The sequence below is a fragment of the Mycetomoellerius zeteki genome, unplaced genomic scaffold (genome assembly GCF_001594055.1).
Source record: "Mycetomoellerius zeteki isolate Tzet28-1 unplaced genomic scaffold, Tzet1.0 scaffold91, whole genome shotgun sequence".
Taxonomy (NCBI): Eukaryota; Metazoa; Arthropoda; class Insecta; order Hymenoptera; family Formicidae; genus Mycetomoellerius; species Mycetomoellerius zeteki.
The window spans coordinates 326,153-341,941 of record NW_017257947.1 but is presented as its reverse complement, the minus strand read 5'-3'; the positions used below and the strand labels follow the sequence as shown (position 1 = coordinate 341,941).

At 41.0% G+C, this 15,789-nt stretch overlaps 1 protein-coding gene across 3 annotated transcripts in view; it reads right to left on the bottom strand.

The window, feature by feature from the left end:
• The window catches only part of br (broad-complex core protein), a 62,598-nt gene extending 47,369 nt beyond the window's left edge, over positions 1 to 15,229 (bottom strand). For 2 of the 3 annotated variants that reach the window (XM_018460050.1, XM_018460057.1), the window contains exon 1: positions 13,920 to 15,229. The gene's annotated coding sequence lies outside the window, so the exon portion shown is untranslated. Of the gene's footprint in view, positions 1 to 5,030; positions 5,061 to 13,919 lie in introns of those variants that run through there. The other variant, XM_018460056.1, reaches the window with a different exon arrangement.
• Positions 15,230 to 15,789: the final 560 nt, after the last annotated feature.

Below are 15,789 nucleotides of genomic sequence, written 5' to 3'. Positions count from 1 at the left end.
GCGCGCGCGTGCGCGCGCGTGTGTGTGATCCACGTGGTCACAGATTTGCGTAAATGCCTGTAGCACATTCCGAACGAGCGGTACGTGTCGCACGATGGCCACAAAAAAAAAATCACAAGAGGCAAATTAATTACAGTATGAATAAGAATTGAGAATTTCGAATCTAAATGAAGCAATCGTCGAAGAAGAGGAATTGATACCTTCCATGAAAATCTTGTTGATGAAAAATGAATGATTCGGAAAGAATAGTGGTTTAGATGAGTAAGTTAATCTTATCATAAATTCCTATTATAAATTAACGATGGCTGCAAAGAAATTAAATTATGTTTACGATTAACAATCTCAAAACGAAAAGATGGTTACGATAGTTACAATTCTAAGTTTCATCTGCGGTTTCGTAACAAAATATTTACGCAGATTTGACCTAAAACGAGTTTCACGAGAAGAATTTAACTTGTCCTCGTTTCGCCCTAAAAGTAATTTCGGCGCATGGACTGATACAAAATTGTTGACCCGTTTAGTAACATTCGATTTTAACGAGCGAGCATCAAATCGCATACACACATATATGTATATTAAGAATGCAAACTCGCCAGGGTCGTAACATTATCGTTTCCCGACGACGAAGCGCGAAACACATATGCATAGAACGTGGCAGGAACTTACTTTCACTGGCCTTCCGTATACACATTTGATGATTTCACATATACATAGAACGACTAGTCTGATCACGTGACGCTGCGCCTCGCTTGCAGGCTCGTGTCTGCATCAACGAGAAGCAGCAGGTGTCCAAAAGCAGAGGTGACCAACACACGGGCGAGAAGGAAAGAGAAAGAGCGAGAGAGAGAGAGAGAGAGAGAGAAAGAGAAAAAGAGACAGAAAGATGGTGCGTGTGTATGTTTGTATGTGTGTATGTATGTATCCATGTATCTGCGAGAGAGAGAGAGAGAGAGAGAGAGAGAGAGAAAGGAGGAAGAGGAGGAGACGAAGATGGAGAATGTACGTGCGCGAACGGTGTGAAACTGGTAAGCCTTGATCTTACATGACGTAATAAATCCTTACCGAATACGGGAGTTGTGTTAAATGCAGAATATCTCATGGACTCGTGAGGCGAGTTCCAAAGAACATGATCGTGGCAAAGATTTACAACCACGCGTAATTGATTTTAATGAATATTTCTCGCAGATTTGGTGATTCTCAAGGATATTCTCAAAAGTGAATGCATATATGTATATATATGTATATATGAAGTCAGAAAGAGAACTTCTTTTAGGATAAAGGAACAGTAATTATGCACGTACGAATTGTTTGTAACCGTGCGTATTTAATTAATTTCAATAAATGTTTCGTTTAGAACGCAAAAAGTCAAAAATAGAATCGTATAATAAATAATATATATTTTTAACATTCTCCTTCAAATAGATTTCTCAGTTCTTATTCACAGAGATAGAAAGGCAAAAAGAACGCTTGTTGTGTTTGTGTCTCAAAATTATATTATAGAATAGATGCTACAGAAAGTACTAGAAAAGTATTGCTTCCCTCCCTCTCGATAATTGCGATGTCTTATTTATAAAATAAAAATCTGTTCGTATTCACACGTTCGCTGTTATAAAGTAGGAAAGAAACGTTTTATAACGTAGCATTGTACGCGTTTGGGTGAATGCTTGAATCGCAACCAGAAGTGTCTGCATCATGTAATCATCTGAACCTTTCACACCCTATCTCCTTCATATACATGAACGAATCCCCACCGTCCACATCTTGCTTACCATTACATATATGAATATAACGTTACATGAGTTATTTTAGCAAGAAAATAAAACACAGCAATAATTTGAATGAGTAGGAAATATCGCGTAATATATATATATATATATATAATTTGAAAAATGTTTTAAATTGTCATTAACGTTAAAAATTATAGGCAGTCAAAATTATTGTCATACACAGAAAAACTAATGTGACATAATATTACTGGAATAGTATCTACTAGCAATAGCAATAGCAACTGTTAGATATAATTATTCTGTGCAGGTCGCAAATTCTTCATTTAGAATACAATCTATTCTTGCACATGACCTCCTTTTCTATTTAAAATTATCTAAATAACGTATTAAATCTACGCCTCCAAAATATGACAATTTTATGATAGAACATATCATATACAGTTTTAGCTATAAGTAGAAAACATCCTCACAAATTGGCGTAAACGTTCTATATCTAATAAAAAAAAATTAAAAACAGTTATTGAAAAATAATATTTATTTTTATAACATTTTTGATATTTCTTTTCCAAGAAAATGCAATAAATTGAGAGTACTTTATATTTATGGTCAAGGTTGTATTTCTCTTTCGATAAAGAAGACTTTATGTATACGAAAACGGAAATACGAGAAAGAACGAAAGAAATATACAAATATTCTACAATCGTCGATTTACGAGAGATAAATAAAAATCAGATCGACGTCGATTAAAATCTGATAGTTATTGATGGTAACTGATGTTAGTCTGATTTTTATTTCTCCCTGAGTAAGGATCAATAGATCGCCAATAGTCCGTCATTAGTATTTGTCTCTAGATCACCTATTCGATATGAGACACAAAAAAGTTATTCCAACAATTAGACAGCGTCATTTATCCAAGTAAAATTTGCTGATTCTTGCCCAATGCGGACTCGTGAACCGACGTTGACGATATCATGGTAAACCGACAGTCATTAATCGATCATGGCGCAACGTTGGTTCAAGTGAGGTTTGCCGAGACTTGGACTGACGTTGATGATATAAAACTGTCATTAAGGCTACATTCGGACACACCATTCGAATGACTCATTTTATCCTTGTTTAACATACAGTGAATAGGGATACATTGATATGAGGCCATTGATATGAGGTGATATTTCCGAATATAGCCTGACCGAACATGGCTACATCAGCCTAGACAATACTAATTAGCTCTTGTTCGATGACAACTCTCGGGCTAACGCACAGTGAGAAAAGAATTACTGTTCAAAAATCGCTACAGACCGTAATTTTTATCTGATTAAGACATTTTTTATCAATCTTTAGTGAATTTAGAAGAGATCTGTAGAGTCCGATTTCGCAAAAAAATGTTAAAATTTAGCACTGTTAATTAATATGGTGGAGAGAAATGACAAAAATTTAGATTTTCATACATATTAGAGTACCAACATCTTTTTACCTTCTTTTTTTAATTCGAATATGTTATGAGATGATATTATTGGGCAATGACCAACAATTTGATGTCATAATATGAGTTTGGTAGCTGTCAATATGATTGTCAAGTCCAAATATACATGTTTTTTCGCGAAAACCATGAAATATTAGGGTTTTCAATTGAATATGATTCCAATGTCAAAATAACGATTTAACAATCCACTTATCAATCATTCTGTCAAATTTGAAAATATGCGCGATTGTTTTGTTAGATCTAAACTTTAATAGCGTTTTCCCTTGGGGTGCAGTCTTGCACCGCACTAGTTGCGTATAGGTAAGCGCTGTACTGTACTAGAGCGGTGCAATACACACCATGGTGTATGTACGCTATTTCATTATTGCGCTAAAATCCTGCTCTCGGTTGACTTCCATTTTCAAATTTTAAATGTCACCCTGGCTCTACCATCTCTTTGAAACGGTGCAGCAAAATCCCGCTTCGTGCATAAAACTTGCATTACATCGCAGCCGCGGAAACACGGTATACCGAATGAATTCGTCTACCACCAACATGGTAACACGCTACACTGTCTGAGTGTTGCACTAGTGCAGCCAAGGGAAAACTTCTAATATATATGAAAATCCAAATTTTTTCATTTTTCTTCACCATATTAATTGGCAGTACAAAAATTTTGATATCATGTTTGCGAAATCGTTTTTGCTTCACAGATCTCTTCAGAATTCATCACCGAGTGGTTTAAGAAAATATGTTCCAATCGGATAAAAATTGCGGTTTGTTAATAATAGTTAATAATAGTTAGCGATTTTTTAATAGTAGTTTTGTGTCCCACTGCATAGTGTTGGCGATATACCGGGAACCTCGGCAACCGATTGTTACTTCAATTGTCAGCTCAAATGAGATTAGCCAATTCTTACTCGATGTCGTCACATGGAAACAATTATAATGTAAATTGTTTATTTTTTTATATTACTGTCTAAATTTTTTGGAGTGGAATCTCACTCTAAAGAGTGAAAATTGAGCCAGTCTTGAAAAAAAATTTTTCAATGTTTAAGGGGGAAATTTCATTCTTCAGAGTGACAATTCACTCTAAAAGTTTTAGAGAGTGTATGTTATTGGAAAGAAAATTATATATAATTACGCACGTTGGTTATAGCATAAATAGACAATATGTAACACATTTAATTGAAGAGATGGTGTAGAATATAACGCCGAAAACTCATGAGGATCCCGGGTTTGAATCTCACTGGAAGTGTATTTTTCAAAGCAAATGTACAGAATATTAAATTAATTTAAATAACTCTCTAATTTTAGATAAAATCATTATATATGTATTAACATGTCTTATGAAACTTTTTATGAATATTGAAACGCCGCGCCGACTCAACGTTGCCATGCAACGTTGAATTGAACTTATCATTTCGGATATTATGCTGATATCGATGCGATATTACAGTACTGGACTAATAATCGGAAATTAATGACCAATCTTGATTCAACGCTAACCCAACTATAAAAAACCGTACACGGCTAATTACAATAGACAACGGATCGCGCTAATGAGCGCGACGTACCAAGCAGCACGAAGCCTCAAATGGTCCCCTCCCTCCTCCGTCAGTGGCTTGGAAACGTCGTTAGCCTACGCACCTGCCGGTTAAAGTGCCGCCTACCAACGGCGAAGCCGGGGTTTTCCGGGATTCATAGTGATCGTCGGCAACTATACACGACGATAAATCTCCCTGTTTAGGGAAGCGACGACCTGGTCTCAAATGCACTTTGCACACGCGAAGTAACAAAAGGCGGAGGTGAAGCATCACATACGTTTGATCGCTACGTACCTTCCCCATTCTTTCGTCTATCCTTCTCCGATCCCCGACTCGTCTCGACTCGTCTGCCCTAAAGTTGAGTGAGACTCTCGTCCCCCTCCCCTCCCTCTCTCTTCTCTCTTTCTCCTTCTGCCATCATCGTCCCCTCTGCACGAACCGGTACCCTTTCCTCTTCCCTTGCACTCGCAAACATTTGGTGGCCGTTGACCTCAAGCGGGCTAATCCGTCGACAGCCAAACAACCAATTATTTCTCTTCAACGGTACGCTTCGCCACGGCCGGCCGACATAGCGCTAAACGTGGGAATGCCCGAGGTACCCGACGAATCAGGTGAGTAAACCTCGGTTGATTGGCGACAATGCACGACTAAATCTTTCTTCCATCGTTTGTTTCGTAGGCGGAAATACAATTTCGGAAACGCCGACGAAAAGCTGATTTAACACGAGCTATGTGAACACGCGAGTGTCTAAGCCTATGTACGTAAAATAATTAATATAAGAGCCTTATAGAATTCAATATCTCGATTTTAAAGTCATTATAATTATTTCTCGATAATAACTCTTGAGAATAGCTTCTAACATAACTCTCATTTTATGACTAGACAGATTATAATAATATACAAAGGTCTCAAAGGAAAAAAAGCTTTATGATTTTGATAGTTAAGAAATTTTTAAAAAACTTATTATGATTTGTCAATTGCCTACTTTACTGATATAAAATTAAAGAAAAAAATAATAGCTTCGAAAGGAATACACGATCACATAGATATAGTTATCGAATTTTTTCGCAATGGTTGCTTGATTAAGCGAAACGCGCGCGCGCGTGACATCATTATTCGCAATAGAACCGATTTTGTGTGGCAAGTTTTTATTTTCCTCTCACGCGCTGTTTTTAGAGATACAGGAAGGGCTTACGTCGAGAACCTTTTACCGTCTGGCCAATACTAAATACGCGCTACTTCATACGAGACTAGTGCCACCGTTATACCTCGCGTCTATTCTTACGCTATCTTGTACTACTGCAATTCTGCCGTTCCAACCAAGTGGGACTGAAATCCAGCGTGACATCGATGAGTTTCGATTCCAAAATTACAGATAAAAGTTATTTTCTATTTTTATTTGATGATAAAAATGCGATTGAATTCATAGAAAATATCTTTTTGCATCTATAAACCGAAAATTGAACTTATCAAAATTATGACAGTATCTACAGTAAACGGCTGTGGACATTCATGGACACTAAAAACCGTCATAAAATTTTCTTTCATTATTCTTGGTTTATTACTTTTAGCTATTTCAGTTATTCGCAACTTCTGAATACAATTGTTATTTAAAAAATTACTTTGGACATGTAGACATTTTTTTACGGCAAATCGTGACATTTTTGCATCTGATGGATTGATATTATGTATTATCATTGGATTCTCAGCGTTTTCGAAGTTGCACAGCAAAGTTTTGTTACGTCAATATAATTTGTGCCATATCGTTGTGCGGAGAGGTGATTTGAACGCAGGATAACGACAACTGCGTTCGAATGCATTTGTCTAATCCAACAGGTTCCACCAAGCATCCACAAAACAACAAATAAATCTCAATGGTAGAAAAGAAGACGCGTGAGTAAGAATACATTCTTTTTATTTTCCGTGTAAAATATATTTCACGGGAATGCGCATTATGAAACGGGTTAAGCGGCGATATAAATCGATCTACGAAACAATCGTTTATCGATTATCGATCTTTAAATCATTTTCACTCATATCCGTCGCGGATCGACCTACTTTCCGACGATATTCCGTACGATTAATTGAGGCGCGATGATCCACGAATATTTCCGTCGGCGCTTAAAAATACTGAAAACAGGTCAGCGGCTATATTTTTAATTGTAGCGCAGACAGTCGACTACATCGTCGAGTTTGTATCGCGAGGTACATATATATGAAACGCATACATATATGTGTACATATAGATACACACATGTTTACAATGCGAGTTAAAAACGGATCGTAGTAAAGAATTGAGGATGCGCCGCTGGCATTTTTTTTAGACGAACGCTTTCAGCGACGACTGTGATACCGCTTACATTCGATACGTTTTCTCGCTTCAAGACAAATGTATAATATGTATAAGTTTTTTTTTCTTTATTTTTTTGCGAAACAAGATACACCTGTAACAATTAATTCATTTACGCATTTGCGAATATATCTCGTGCGTGTGGCACGCGAAATCATTTATAGGATAAAAAAACCAACATTCTAAGCAAGTGTATCATATCGATTTCTCCTAAAATCTAAATAAAAATAAGCTCGATTTTAAAAAATACACTTAATATTAATATCAGCTCTATATCTATCTTCCCAAGTAGATACATGAACGAATTTTAAAATAATGGACCCGGGATCTCAATTACACGGAATATAGCTACGGTTCAAAAAAAGATCAATCTTATAATTTGGACATTTGTCTGAGAGACAATCTTTCATCGTGTAAAAGTGAAATTATTGGCTATCGAAAAAAATATCGACATCATACCAATGACAGCCTCGATGCGCTTATTTTAACTGGCCGTATTAATTTCCGATATGGGACACGAAAAAAAAATGCCTAATATTGCGATACATGAAAAACTGCGAGCTTGCAAAAAAAATAGATTCGCGATTGCTTTTTACATCCGCTTATTTTTCCTCACTCGAAATATTTAAAAAAAACGTTTTCACCGAAACGGCTTTTGATTTTTTAAAGGGCGGGACCGTGACCTTGGACGAATCCTTCGAGCATAGCTATTCCACAATGATGAAAGTAACGGTCGATATTTTCAGGTGATCAAAATTTCAATAATTCTTCGGTTTTTCAATCATCGATCAAATTGTTATCGAGCGCGTCAATTATCGCGCGAAAGTATCGTGTAACGATAGTCGGATAAAGTGCCATCGACAATTATACGATGCGATTCGAGATCCTCGGTCGCTACGATAAAGGCGGTTGTGATCTGCAGAAAGAAATTGGGGCTGCGAGTTTTTCTTTTTTTTTTCACAAGAGCCTATTTCTGGGGACCGCCTAATTCATCCGCCCGGGACACAGTCTAGCAACGCAATATAAACGCATACTCGCGTGCACATTTTTTTCGCTCGCGCTCGCGGATGTGGGCGGCGCGTGTGCACATGCGCGCATGTAATGCACGAAACAAAGAACAGTCCGAAGGAAGGAACCTCGCGCCCGCTCCCGCACGCATAAATACTTGCGCGCGCGCGCGCGCACACACACACACACACACACAACACACACACACACACACACACACACCCTCGTCGCGGTAACTCGCCGGATTCTCGGATATGATTCGTCACGATCAGCTGACGTGCGCATTTCAAGTGGCTTAAATAAAGTGACGCTCTTTCTCGCCGCTTTCACAATAGGCGCCGCATCGCGCACACATTTTTTCAATCTTTCTAAGCGACTACAACTGCAATGTCTTTTCGCTTCACATTTCAATGCAATGTGACTTTTATTTCCTTCCTTTTAAGATCGTGATTTTTCAAATTACAATTGAAGAAATAGCTGCTATCGCAGCTATTTCGAGATAAGTTTAATAATTTGATTAATAATCATATACGAATGTTGCAATTTTAATATCAATGCCGCGATGCGATAGTGATTACATATTGAAATATGGAATTCTTCGTAAAATCGCAACAGAGAAAACATAAAGATAATAATTTCGTTCAAGACAATTCCATAAAATAATTAGGGCATTTAATTATCTTAACGTAAAATTAAATTTCTTCAAGATCGTGCCAATAGGAATTTCTAAAAATGTTATAACTACCGAAACCAGCAAGAAGAGAAATCGATATCACGCGATATCGCTGCGGAAAGGATTAATATTTAATCTATTCATATATCCGTGGATTATTTCTGAGCGAGAAGTAACGTAGTTAATATTTTGTCATAGGGAGATAGTAATGAAAATCAAAGGCAAACGGCTCTCTCCCTGTCTTCTTCTTATGTACCATATATTCCTTTTCATCATTATATTTAAAAATAAAGACACACAAATACATATTCATATATATGTATGTGTTAATATAAATACATATATTAATCATATATATTAACACATGTATTAATATTATAAATATATAATATATATTAATATATGTATTAATCTCTCGTAATATTTTTGTTCCATCTCGATAGAACGAGTCGTTTCCAAACTTCTTTTACGTAGTCTACGATTTGTTAAATTTCACACCTGCGACCTTCCTCTTCTCAAGGTACGCATCGCACGGAGTCGTCTGTACGAATTTTAACGCGTAGCATGCAAAACGTGGCATGGCCGCATAATCGCCGTGCATCTGAATTTACGCGCAAACATATAGTGTGCGTGTGCGCGCGCGCGCGCGCGCGCGCGTGTGTGTGTGTGTGTGTGTGTGTGTAATATATACACTATTTAATCGTGCGTCTTGTATTGATGCACGCAGGAATTTATTTCCACTGACTTGTGCTACGCTGCGTTGGACGGATCGTTGAATGAATTCGCTTTGTTAATTTTATCGAACTCGCACGTTCTTATCCGCGCGTGTTCATGGGCGCGCTCTCTCTCTCTCTCTCTCTCTCTCTCTCTCTCTCTCTCTCTCTCTCATCGATCACTATCAATCGTCGAGCGCAGAGACGCAAGCGCATTCCGGAATGTTTAAATTTAATAGAATACGCGATGTATATCGCGTGATAATCTCCTCAAGTGTATCCGTGGCTTGAGCTATCGGTATATCGCGCGTATGTAATACCAAAGCGGGTTCCCGCGGAAAATAAACCAATGAAAATCAGCGCGACCGATTTTACAGGCAATGTCGATAAATCAATGCTATAATGACAAATAATGCAAGTGTAAAACATGAAAGTACGATTTTTGTAGGACTACTATCCTATGATCGATAAACCTTTTTCATACTTTCTACGAGATCGCTAGATATCTGCCTAACATCGAGGCTAAATTATCAGTGTCAAAAATATACGCGATGTTGAAGCATCGTTACTGACGTGTCAGTCTGTAACGCGAACGGCGATTTCCCAACCGAGACGCGGTCGTTCCGAGCGTCCGCTGCGCCTAAATAACGCGTCTGCTTGTCGGGGTCTAATTTCGCAGATAACGCGCGAACCGTCGCGAACGTAATCTAGTTACTAGGCGTACAATCTAATCGACCGATTCATATTATGTGTATGCATACCTGCACGTACAAACTACACTTCTATTCGTAGAATCGCACTAGCCCGCGCGATAACGTCAGTTTGTCTTTAATGTTACGAAACTAAATCGTGATATGTTACGCAACTCTCTTCTTGCATTAATTTGACTATTTATTTTCGTCACTTTAACGTCTGTATATATACGCATAGTAAAATTTCCTGTCACTAACAATATTTCTGGTAATTTTGCGAAATATGATTTACAACAAAAAGTGCTTTGATAACGATAGATATACTGTAGAAATGTATTTTAATATATACGTAGAGTAATTGAATTTAAAAGTCTTTTTACGCCAACTTAATTTTGAGATATTCTTTCTTTAAGAATAATTTGATCAGTCCAATCTTTTATCACAATTCTTAATTTTTATCAAGGATTCTTTCTCCCTCTTCTTCTTTGTAATAATTCAAGAAATGAAAATTATTCATGTACATTCTACAGACAGAACATATTTCGAAATATTCTCTTTTAAAAGTTTATCCTTTTCTCTTTTTAAGAAATGTTTCTAATATTATATTACATTATTTTCTATATTATTTCACAATTTCAATATTTTATGAAATTTTGTAAAATTACATTCGTATCTTCGAACCTCTTGAAGGGATCACAATTTGCATAGAATAGCGTTAGGAAGCAAGATCGATACGAAAAAATTGAGCACAGCCATTTTACAGTGTCCGACAATTCTCGAAGCGGTGAATCGAAGGACTGAAGAAGCTAAGAAGAACGAGAATAACGGGTGAGATTCAGCGTCCGTTATGGTTCAAGGAGAACACACCGTTACCGGATACATCCCTTTTCTCTCATGCAGGTGCACCGAAGAAAATTAACTGGCCATCGCTGCTCTAATTGCCCCGGCATATTAATGATGCCGTGCAAATATACAATCAAACTGCATTATAAATTAATAAGGGTTAGCGGTCGTCTCGATGAGTGGATCGAAAGATTTTCTGTTTTAATTACTTTAATTAATTAAGCGCCGATATTCCAAGAACGGAGACATAATTCGTAAAGACGGTACGAGTTTAGTTTTTTTAAAACGATGATATTAATGTAATTCCGGTCACGTTTCTATCGACATCGCTCGATAGCCGAAATAATAGACAGTGAGTAGTAATACGTGTCGACAAAATACATTAAAATTAGAAAAGCTAGATAAGCCTGAAAATAACGACTAAGCTTATTTTGCGGAAACAACCGACTTTAAAGAATTAATTTACGAATATATGCGAGCATGTGACTACTAATGTACCTACATATTTACATAAGATTTTATATAAGTAGAAAAAATAGTAGTACAAGAATAGAAATTCCAAACACAATAGCAGTTTCGTAGGATCTTCTAACAATCTTTTTTTCTAATCGGACTTTTTTACCGAATCTCACGGTTCTCGTAATCGAACATATATTGAGAGAACGAGAGAAAAAGAAAGATATTGTTACGTGCACGCTGTCATATGTCCTATCATAAATCGCGCGTTGAATTGTTCGTGCGAGCTAAAATTACCGAGCGCGAGCGTTCGCGCGATATCCCGTGAATCGGACGGGTGACGATTACTGTGACGAGGTATAGTCATGGGAACAGTATAGTTTCTCGCGGTCAACGAAATATCGACTGACAAAGGAGATTAGGTGGGCGCGAGTCGCAACTTTGTCCGAGATCATCCTTGAGAGAATCCGCTTCTGCAAGTCGCTGAACGGAAAGTTCTATCGCTACACGCCGCATGCGCGCGCACGCGTACGAGGCGCATACGTAGCTGATGCACGCGGCGGCTAAATTTTTCAAGAACGTACGGCATCATCATCGCGCGCTTCTTATTTTTTACCAGAGCCGCTGCGGGCCCCCTTCTCTCTTCTTTCTTCCCCTTCCTAGTTCGTTCCCTCGTTCGTATAGTCCGCCGTGTCCTGTTTTTGCGATTTTCCTCCGTGTCTTTCTCTCTTTCTCTCTCTTTCTCCGGTGGTGTGTACTCGCGGAATCTATTTATACCTAGGTCCTCTGGTGTTTTCAACTTGCTGCACAGCCGTGCAACAAGCTTAACCTGCGGTCTCTCGTAAAAATAGGAAATAGGCGGGCTGAAAAAGGAGCGTTTCGATTTGAAGAAACTCTCGCGCGGTCCGCAGGTGCGTGCGAAATATCATCTGCGAATAGCAATTGTCCGCCTCTTAATATTTATACCGCGTGCTTAACATTTGCGACACGTGGCCTCTCCTAACTCTCGTGCATCGTAAGCGTATAAATAAAGAGAGACGAAACATATATGTTTGTACATAAGTATATAGATATAAGTATATACATATGTTTATACATAAGTATATAGATATATGTATATACATATATTTATACAACGTACATGCGAAACGCGGGACACCGTGCGTAAATCCCCACGGATGCTGAAATCCTGCGCCTCAAAAAATCGTAATCGCTTGCGGTTAGTGAACAAAAAAAATAAAAATAAAACAGCTCTCTCTCTCTCTCTCTCCTCTTGCGCGCGCGCACACACAGCGCGGTAACGTGACGAAATCGGGCATGTAAAAAAAAACAAAAAAAAAAGTAAAAAAGGAAACGAGGAAAAAACGATTACTCCCACGCGGCGGGAGCCCCGCGCACCAGAGGAGGTGTGGTGCGGCGTGGAAAACGAGAGTGAACGCGTAAAGTCTAGCGCGTACGCGCGGCGTGACGCGACATGGCGTGGCGCGGTGTGGTGCGGCGCGACGGCGACGGCGACCGTGGCACGGTCGCGGCACGGCCCTGGAGCGACGCACAACGAACGAGGATCGAGCGCCTCTCGCGGCGCGAAAAGAGCGAGAGCGAGCGAGCGAGCGATGGATTACGTCATGTGCCAGGCACTCTCTAACGTCTGGCATTATCTTCGTCTAGGGCGAGTCTAGCCGCGCCAGTCCAAACGGTACCAACGCCGCGCTACCGCCAACACTGCCGCCACCGCCGCCGCCGCCGTCGCCGTTGCCGCCGCCGCCACAATCGCCGTCAGTCACCTTCGCCGTCTGGCATACATAGGCAAGGGCATACGAGACACGTCATCGTATGTGGATTCATGAAAGGACACACGCGCGCGTATTCTAGCCGCTAACTAGGTGTTCAACGACACGTATGCGTGTCGGAGCCAACGGACACACGCATGCACGCATCGCGTATACTCTCGCTCGTGTGTTGGTGCATGTGCACGGCACCGTCGCGAATACGCACACCTACATACATTATATTTGCATGCACGCGTACCGCTATACGACTCGCGCGACAGATACATGCAAACGCCCGTCCCTTCTTTCTTTCTCTCCCTCGTCTTCCCTCTTTTTCTTTCACACTCTTTTTCGCTTTTTTCCCTTTCCCCCCCCCCCCCACTCCTCCCTCTTCCACGTTAATCGCGCCTTCTTCCTCTTATCCCCTTGCCGGATTTTCTCCGTCTATCCTCTTATTCCCTGCCTCTCGTCCGCTCCCTTTAAGTACCCCCTCCCGAATTTTTTACTCTTTCTCTCTTATTAAGCGAGCCTCCCTCTTCCTCTACGCTTTCGTCTCACTCTACTCCATTCCCTCCCTCTCTGTCTTCCCTAAACTTCTTCCTCTGTCTCTAGCGCAACCGCGTACACCGTGAAAGCCGTACAGGCAGCCGAAGGCCACCGGTCTCAGCTGTGGACGTACCTTGATCGTCAAGCGAGAAGTGAAGTGTTGGACCTCCTTTGCCCGGCGTCCTTGTCGTCGACGCTAAGCCCCGTGATTCTATCGTTCTAATACGACGAAGATGACGGATCGGACGTCGGCGGGACGAACGTCTTTCCTCTAACTTCCGCCGATTTCTTCTAGTCCTGCCGAAATATCGCCGAGTAGACAGATGCGCTTGTCTCTCGCTTTTTTTTACTCTTGCGTTTCTTCTCTTCCGCGACCAGCTCTCTTTCAATTTTCACAAATCGCTGCCGATCGCTATTGTATTCTATGACGTCTCTGACGGACGAACGGACCGCTAGCGATTGTACGATGACATATGAGCCAGTCGCGTGTATCACTAACGAGCCTCGTTAATCGATGGATCCTAATTTTCTCAGATTTTTCACACTCGCCTCACAAACATCACCCTTGGATCGTCAAAGACAATCTCGAAGACACGTGGATACCGCGTAACGAAAAAAAATCTTCCTCGCGCGCGCTATCTCCTCATTCTTCTTCCTCGCAACTCGTCCCAAATCGACGTGACGCACTTTCCCTCTCGCGCTCTTCTTGCGTTCCCGATCTTCAGATCCACGGAACTACGTCGATCACTTGGGATTGCGCGGAGATACGACCCCCAGGGAACACAAGGGTCGGATGACGAAAACGTTGGATGAGATTTAATAGCGCATGTACCATAGCATCACTCACACCGTGACCGAGGACCGTTTTCTCTTTCTCTCTCCTCAAGGAAATCGTCTCCCTTTCCCTCTTCTTCGCGTGTAGAACGCGCGTAACTGGATCACCGTAACGCGTACTCGCGATCCCGTCGATCCACGCATGAGCGCGCACTGTTTTTCCGCCTTGTCCCTCGTGAGATATCCGAAGAATGCACACTTCTTCTCTCTCTCTGTTTTTCACGATGCCGGGTTAACTTATTCTTCCAAAACGTACGCGACGATCCTCGTCGATCGAAAACGGCGAGAAGGAACGTGGTGACGAAGAGTGAGAAAAGGGGGAAGAAACACGAGAGATTTGGCGAAGGAGGAAAATGAAATTGTTAACACTTTCTAATGCGTAACACGTGCCGCAGAATTATTGGAACGATACGCGACAGAGAGAGAGAGAGAGAGAGAGAGAGAGAGAAAAGGAGAGAGAGAGAGAGGGAGAGAGAGCGGGCAACGATGACAATTGTCGATGTTAGAATGTCCTGCGTGTATTATCTTGCGCGCCGATTGAACGTCGAGGATCGGAGGACCCAGCTGCTCTCCTCGCCGCTTCTTTGGGACACACACCGGGGGACTACCTAGTCGTAGAGTGATTGGGAACGCGACTGGCCAAAGCACTTGATTCGCGCGCGGTTCGGTTTGCCCGTTGCTGCGCCTCTCCCGTGCAGTTTTTTCGGCAGTCCTGTGGTATGCGTGCGCGCGCGGCGTGCATGTGTGCGTGCCGAGTGCCCGCGAGCGCGCTTCCGCGCGCGTGTGTACGCTCCTCTTTCTCCGTTTCTCTCTCTCTCTCTCTCTCTCTCTCTCTCTCTCTCTCTCTGTGTCTTTCTTCTCTGTTTCTCTTTCTATCTGCACGAAGAGCTCTTTTCGTTCTCCTTCCCTCCGCGCCGTTCTTCCTATCCCTCTCTCACTTCCCTCGTTTTTAACACGAGAGTGTGCCGCTTGCACCCGCGTATATGTGTGTGTGTGTGTGTACGCGGGCCCTCACGTGTGCGTGCGTGCGTGCGTGGCCCCCGTGATGTACGCCGAAGAGTGGCCCTGCGCGCGAAAAAGAGAGGGTTGAGCGTGCGAGAATGAGCGAGTGTACGTACGGTCGTCACGACGTATGCGTGCGTCGCACGCGTACGTAAGTATATGTATAT